This window comes from Heterodontus francisci, unplaced genomic scaffold (assembly GCF_036365525.1).
Source record: "Heterodontus francisci isolate sHetFra1 unplaced genomic scaffold, sHetFra1.hap1 HAP1_SCAFFOLD_188, whole genome shotgun sequence".
NCBI classification, from domain to species: Eukaryota; Metazoa; Chordata; class Chondrichthyes; order Heterodontiformes; family Heterodontidae; genus Heterodontus; species Heterodontus francisci.
The window spans coordinates 1,034,347-1,040,346 of record NW_027140635.1 but is presented as its reverse complement, the minus strand read 5'-3'; the positions used below and the strand labels follow the sequence as shown (position 1 = coordinate 1,040,346).

Here is a 6,000-nt window from a genome sequence, read left to right as displayed (position 1 = left end):
TGGACCAGCCCCTGTGTTCTGATCCAGTTCAGTCCATTCCCTGGGGTTACTATCCTGGACCAGCCCCTGTGTTCTGACCCAGTTCAGTCCATTCCCTGGGGTTACTATCCTGGACCAGCCCCTGTGTTCTGACCCAGTTCAGTCCATTCCCTGGGGTTACTATCCTGGACCAGCCCCTGTATTCTGACCCAGTTCAGTCCATTCCCTGGGGTTACTATCTTGGACCAGCCCCTGTATTCTGACCCAGTTCAGTCCATTCCCTGGGGTTACTATCTTGGACCAGCCCCTGTATTCTGACCCAGTTCAGTCCATTCCCTGGGGTTACTATCCTGGACCAGCCCCTGTATTCTGACCCAGTTCAGTCCATTCCCTGGGGTTATCCTGGACCAGCCCCTGTATTCTGACCCAGTTCAGTCCATTCCCTGGGGTTACTATCTTGGACCAGCCCCTGTATTCTGACCCAGTTCAGTCCATTCCCTGGGGTTACTATCCTGGACCAGCCCCTGTATTCTGACCCAGTTCAGTCCATTCCCTGGGGTTACTATCCTGGACCAGCCCCTGTATTCTGACCCAGTTCAGTCCATTCCCTGGGGTTACTGTCCTGGACCAGCCCCTGTATTCTGACCCAGTTCAGTCCATTCCCTGGGGTTACTATCCTGGACCAGCCCCTGTATTCTGACCCAGTTCAGTCCATTCCCTGGGGTTACTATCTTGGACCAGCCCCTGTATTCTGACCCAGTTCAGTCCATTCCCTGGGGTTACTATCCTGGACCAGCCCCTGTATTCTGACCCAGTTCAGTCCATTCCCTGGGGTTACTATCCTGGACCAGCCCCTGTATTCTGACCCAGTTCAGTCCATTCCCTGGGGTTACTGTCCTGGACCAGCCCCTGTATTCTGACCCAGTTCAGTCCATTCCCTGGGGTTACTATCCTGGACCAGCCCCTGTATTCTGACCCAGGTCAGTCCATTCCCTGGGGTTACTATCCTGGACCAGCCCCTGTTGTACTGTGAACTACCTCCCTCCCTCTTGTGTTGAAAATACTGGAGCTGAGCTGACGTCACAGCCGGAGCCCCCGCCCCTGTAACCCGGGCAACCAAACTCTTTAGACGTTGGTCAGAGGCCGCGCGCCATCGAAGTTGAAACGGGCACGTCACTGGAAATGCCCGGATGAGCGGCAGCAGTGCGCCTGCGCGCGGGAGCCGGGCTGTTGCCGGAAGTCGTGTTGTTTCATTTCCGTGCTCCGGCGATGATCGAAGGAAAATAAAGAGAAAATATTCAGCAGGTCCGGCAGCATTTGTGGAGAGAGAGAGAGAGTTAACGGGGCAGGTCTGCCATCTTGACTGAGTAAGCGGGGTGAGTGTTGCGCTGACGCTGGCGCCGCCCCTTTCTCCTGTTATTTTTTAACTGAGACTCCCGCATCCGCTTGAACGGCCGAGCCACGTGACCTGCGGATTCGTGGGCGGGGCTTTGAGCGACGCGTATCCTAATTGGATGTCAATTGACCAATGGGTGAAGCGGATTCGTGGGCGGGGCTTTGAGCGACGCGTATCCCAATTGACCAATGGGTGAAGCGGATTCGCTGAGGGACGTTAATTTATGCAGAGATTTGGTCTGACCGAAGCCGGGGAAGTTTTTCAGGTCCGGGAAGAGGCCGCTCGGCCCATCATGTCTGTGCCGGCCCCCAAAAACAACCCACCATCCACCCAGTCTAATCCCACCTCCCAGCATTTGGTCCATAGCCCTGCAGATTAACGGCACTTGAGGTACATATCCAGACTCCTTTCTGAATGAGTTGAGGGTCTCTGCCTCAACTATCCTTTTCAGGCAGTGACTTTCAGACCATCACCATCCTCTGGGTGAAAAGGTTTTTCCTCATCTCACCTCTAATCTTTCTACCGATTACTTTAAATCTATGCCCCCCACCCCCCTCCCCTCCCCCCATCACTGACCTCTCTGCTAAGGTGAATGGACCCTTCACCTCCACTCTATTCAGGTCCCTCACAATTTTGTACATTTCAATCTGATCTCCCCTCAGCCTTCTCTGTTCCAAGGAGAACAACCCCAGCCTATCCAATCTTTCCTCATAGCTGCATTTTCCAGTCCAGACAACATCCTGGTAAATATCGTCTGCACCCTCTCTAGTGCAATTACATCATTTCTGTAATGAGGTGACCCGAACTGCACACAGTATTCAAGTTGTGGCCCAACCAATGAGTGATACAGTTCCAGCAGAACCTCCCTGCTCTTGTATTCGAGACCTCAGTTAATAAAGGAAAGGATTCCATATGCCTTCTTAACCACCTTACCGACCTGTCCTGCTACCTTCAGGGATCTGTGGACATTCACTCCAAGGTCCCTCACTTCCTCTACACTTCTCAGTATTTTCCCATTAATCATGTATTCCTTTGCTTTGTTTGACCTCCCCAAATGCATCACCTCACACTTCTCCAGGTTGAATTCCATTTGCCACTTTTCTGCACATCTGACCAGACCATCAGTATCTTCCTGTAGCCTACAGCTATCCTCCTCGCTATCTACCACACAGCCAATCTTTGCGTCGTCTGCAAACTTCTTAATCATGCCCCCTACATTTACGTCCAAATCGATAATATATCCCACAAAAAGCAGGGGACCCAGTACTGAGCCCTGTGGAACGTCACTGGAAACAGCCGTCCAGTTACAAACAAACCCGTCAACAATTACTCTTTGTTTCCTGCCATTGAGCCAATTTTGTATCCACCTTGCTGCATTTCCCTGGATCCCATGGGATTTTATTTTTTTAACCAGTCTGCCATGTGGGACCTTGTCAAAAGCCTTGCTAAAATCCGTGTATACCACATCAACTGCATAACCCCCATCTATCTTCCTTGTTACTTCTTCAAAACATTTGATCAAGTTGGTCAAACAAAATCTTCCCTTAACAAATCCATGCTGACTATCCATGATTCACCTGTGCCTTTCTAAGTGACAGTTTATCCTGTCTCTCAGAATAGATTCCAATAATTTGCCCACTACTGAGGTTAGACTGACTGGCCTGTAATTATTCCGTCTATCCTTCGATCCCTTTTTAAACAGAGGTACAACGTTAGCAATTCTCCAACACCACACCTGTATCCAGTGAGGACTGGAAAATGATGGTCAGACCCTCTGCTATTTCCTCTCTTGCTGCTTTTAACAGTCTAGGATACATTTCATCTGGCTCTGGTGGTTTATCAACTTTCAAGGATGCTACTCCTATTAATACTTCCCCTCTCCCTATGTTTATCACATCCAATGCTTCACACTCTTCCTCCTTAACTATAATATCTGCAACGCCCCCCTGTTTTGTGAAGACAGACGCAAAGTATTCATTAAGAACCATACCAATATCTTCCACTCCTACACATAGGTTACCTTTTTGGTCTTTTATGGGCCCTACTCTCTCCTTAGTTACTCTTAATGTATTGATAAAACATCTTTGGGTTCATCTTGATTCTGCTTGCCAATATTCTTTCATGCCCTCTGTTTGCTTTTCTAATTTCCTTTTTGATTTCACCCCTCCACTTTCTATCCTCCAGCTGGCTTTCTGTAGTATTGAGTTCTCGGTGTTGGACATAAGCTTTCCTTTTCTGCCTTATCTTACCCTGTAGGCTCCTTGCCATCCATAGGGCTCTAGATTTGGCCGCCTCACCCTTTTTCTTTGTAGGAACATGTTTACCCTGAACCCCTTGAATCTCCCCTTTGAATGCCTCCCACTGTTCTGACACTGATTTACCTTCAAGTATCTGATTCGGTCCACTTTCACTAAATCACTCCTCAGTTTAGTCAAATTGGATTTGCCCAATTGAGAACTCTAACTCCTGTTCTATCTATGTCCTTTTCCACAATTCTGTTACAACTGACTGAATTATGATCACTATCACCAAAATGCTCTCTCTCCCACTGCCAATCCTTCCATCTGCCCATCTTCATTTCCTAAAACTAAGTCTCAAACTGCGCCCTCTCTTGTTGGACTTACTACATTCTGGGCAAAAAAGTTCTCCTGAAAGAATTCTGCTCCCTCAATTCCTTTCACATTAAAACTATCCCGGTTAATATTGGGGGAGTTAAAATCGCCTACTATTACTGCCCTATTGATCTTGAACTTCTCAGAGATTTGCCTACATATCTGCTCTTCTATCTCCCTCTGACTGGGGGTCTATAGTACACACCTAGCAGTGTCATTGCCCCTTTTTTGTTCTTTCGCTCAATCCATATGGTCTCATTTGATGAACCTTCCAACATATTATCCCTCCTCACAATAGTTTCTTTGACCTAAAATGCCACTCCTCCTCCTTTCTTATCCCCCTCCCTATCGCATCTGAAAAGCCTGTAACTATCAGCTGCCATTCCTGTCCCTCCTTAAGCCATGTTTCTGTAATAGCTATGATATCATACTGCCACATGTCTATTTCTGCCCTCAGCTCATCTGCTTTATTTGCTATACTTCTTGCATTGAAGTAGATCCCCTGAGCACTGCCAAATTTTTTTATTTTCTAACCCTCATTTCCTCTGTCTTCCAGACCCATCCATTAATTTTCCACCTTCCATTTTCATTTCTGATTTTGTCCCAACTGTGTCCACCCTCAGGTCCCCATCCCCCTGCCAAACTAGTTTAAACCCTCCCCAACAGCACTGGCAAAATGTCCCGTAAGGAACTCAGTTCAGGTGCAACCCGTCCAGGTCTCATCTCCCCCCACAGCCGGTCCTATTGTCCCAGAAATCTGAAGCCCTTCCTTCTGCACCATCTTTCCAGCCACGCATTCATCTGTCTTATCCTTCTATTTCTATACTCACTAGCACGTGGCACTGGGAGTAATCTGGGGTTTACTACTTTTGAGGTCCTGCTTGCTAATTTCTTACCAAGCTCCCTAAATTCTGACTGCAGGACCACATCCCTCTTTCTACCTGTGTCGTTGGTTCCGATGTGGGCCATGACTGCTGGCTGTTCACCCTCCCCCTTCAGAATGCTCAGTGACCCTAGCACCAGGGAAGCAACACACCGTCCTGGATTCATGTTTGCGGCCACAGAAACGCTGGTCTGTTCCCCTGACTATTGAATCACCTGTCACTATGGCTCTTCTAGTCTTCCCTGTACCCCCCTGTGCAGCTGAGCCACCCATGGTGCCATGGACTTGATTCTGGCTGCACTCCCCAGGTGAAGCATCACTTTCCTCAGTTTTCAGAACTGAATACCTGTTGGAGAGTGAGATGAACTCAGGGGTTTCCTGCACTACCTGCCTGATTCTTTTTGACTGTCTGGTGGTCACCCATTCCCTCTCTCCCTGCAAACTCTTAGCTGTGGGGTGACCACATCTATAAAAGTGCGATCCACGTAGATCTCATCCTCATGAATACACTGCAGTGTCGCTAGCTGCTGCTCAAGTTCCAAAATCCGGAGCTCAAGCTGCTTCAATTGACGACACTTCCTGCACAAATGTTTCTCCAGGATATGGGAACCGTCCTGGAGCTCCCACATAGCACAGGAGGTGCACTCTTGAGGTTGTAGCAACCCTGCCATACCTTTTATTTATAAGTTGACCCTTTACTATTGCTTAAAAAAAAACCTTACTAATACTATAACAGCTTAGAATTATTAATAAACCTTACGAGAACTGATAAATCCTACTAAAAATCAATGCAATTCACTAGTTAAATAAACCTAACTCAAAAAAAGAAGCAGCTACTCACATGTTCCTTATTATTAAGTTATTTACACACACACACCTGAACAGTACTGTCCCAACCCAACTAGTTCGAGTTATTCCCACAGCAGTTGCTCACCTTGCAGCTTTCCTGCAACGTCACTGCTCACTTTGTTTTCAAACTCTGATGTGCCTGGACTCCTCTCCGCTGCTCTCCCGGAAGGTAAGTTCTCTCGGCCGCAATCCTCAGACTCTATTTATTGGCTCCCCATTCCGTGCTCTTCCCGCAGGCCCGCTGCTCTCCCGGAAGGTAAGTGCTCGAGGCCACGATCCTC

The 6,000-nt window shown here is 48.1% G+C and overlaps 1 protein-coding gene across 1 annotated transcript in view; it reads left to right on the top strand.

Moving 5' to 3' along the window:
* Positions 1–1,192: 1,192 nt before the first annotated feature.
* Positions 1,193–6,000, top strand: part of LOC137360371 (NACHT, LRR and PYD domains-containing protein 3-like) — a 107,688-nt gene continuing 102,880 nt past the window's right edge. The window contains exon 1 of the mRNA XM_068025836.1: positions 1,193–1,355. The gene's annotated coding sequence lies outside the window, so the exon portion shown is untranslated. The remainder of the gene's footprint in view (positions 1,356–6,000) is intronic.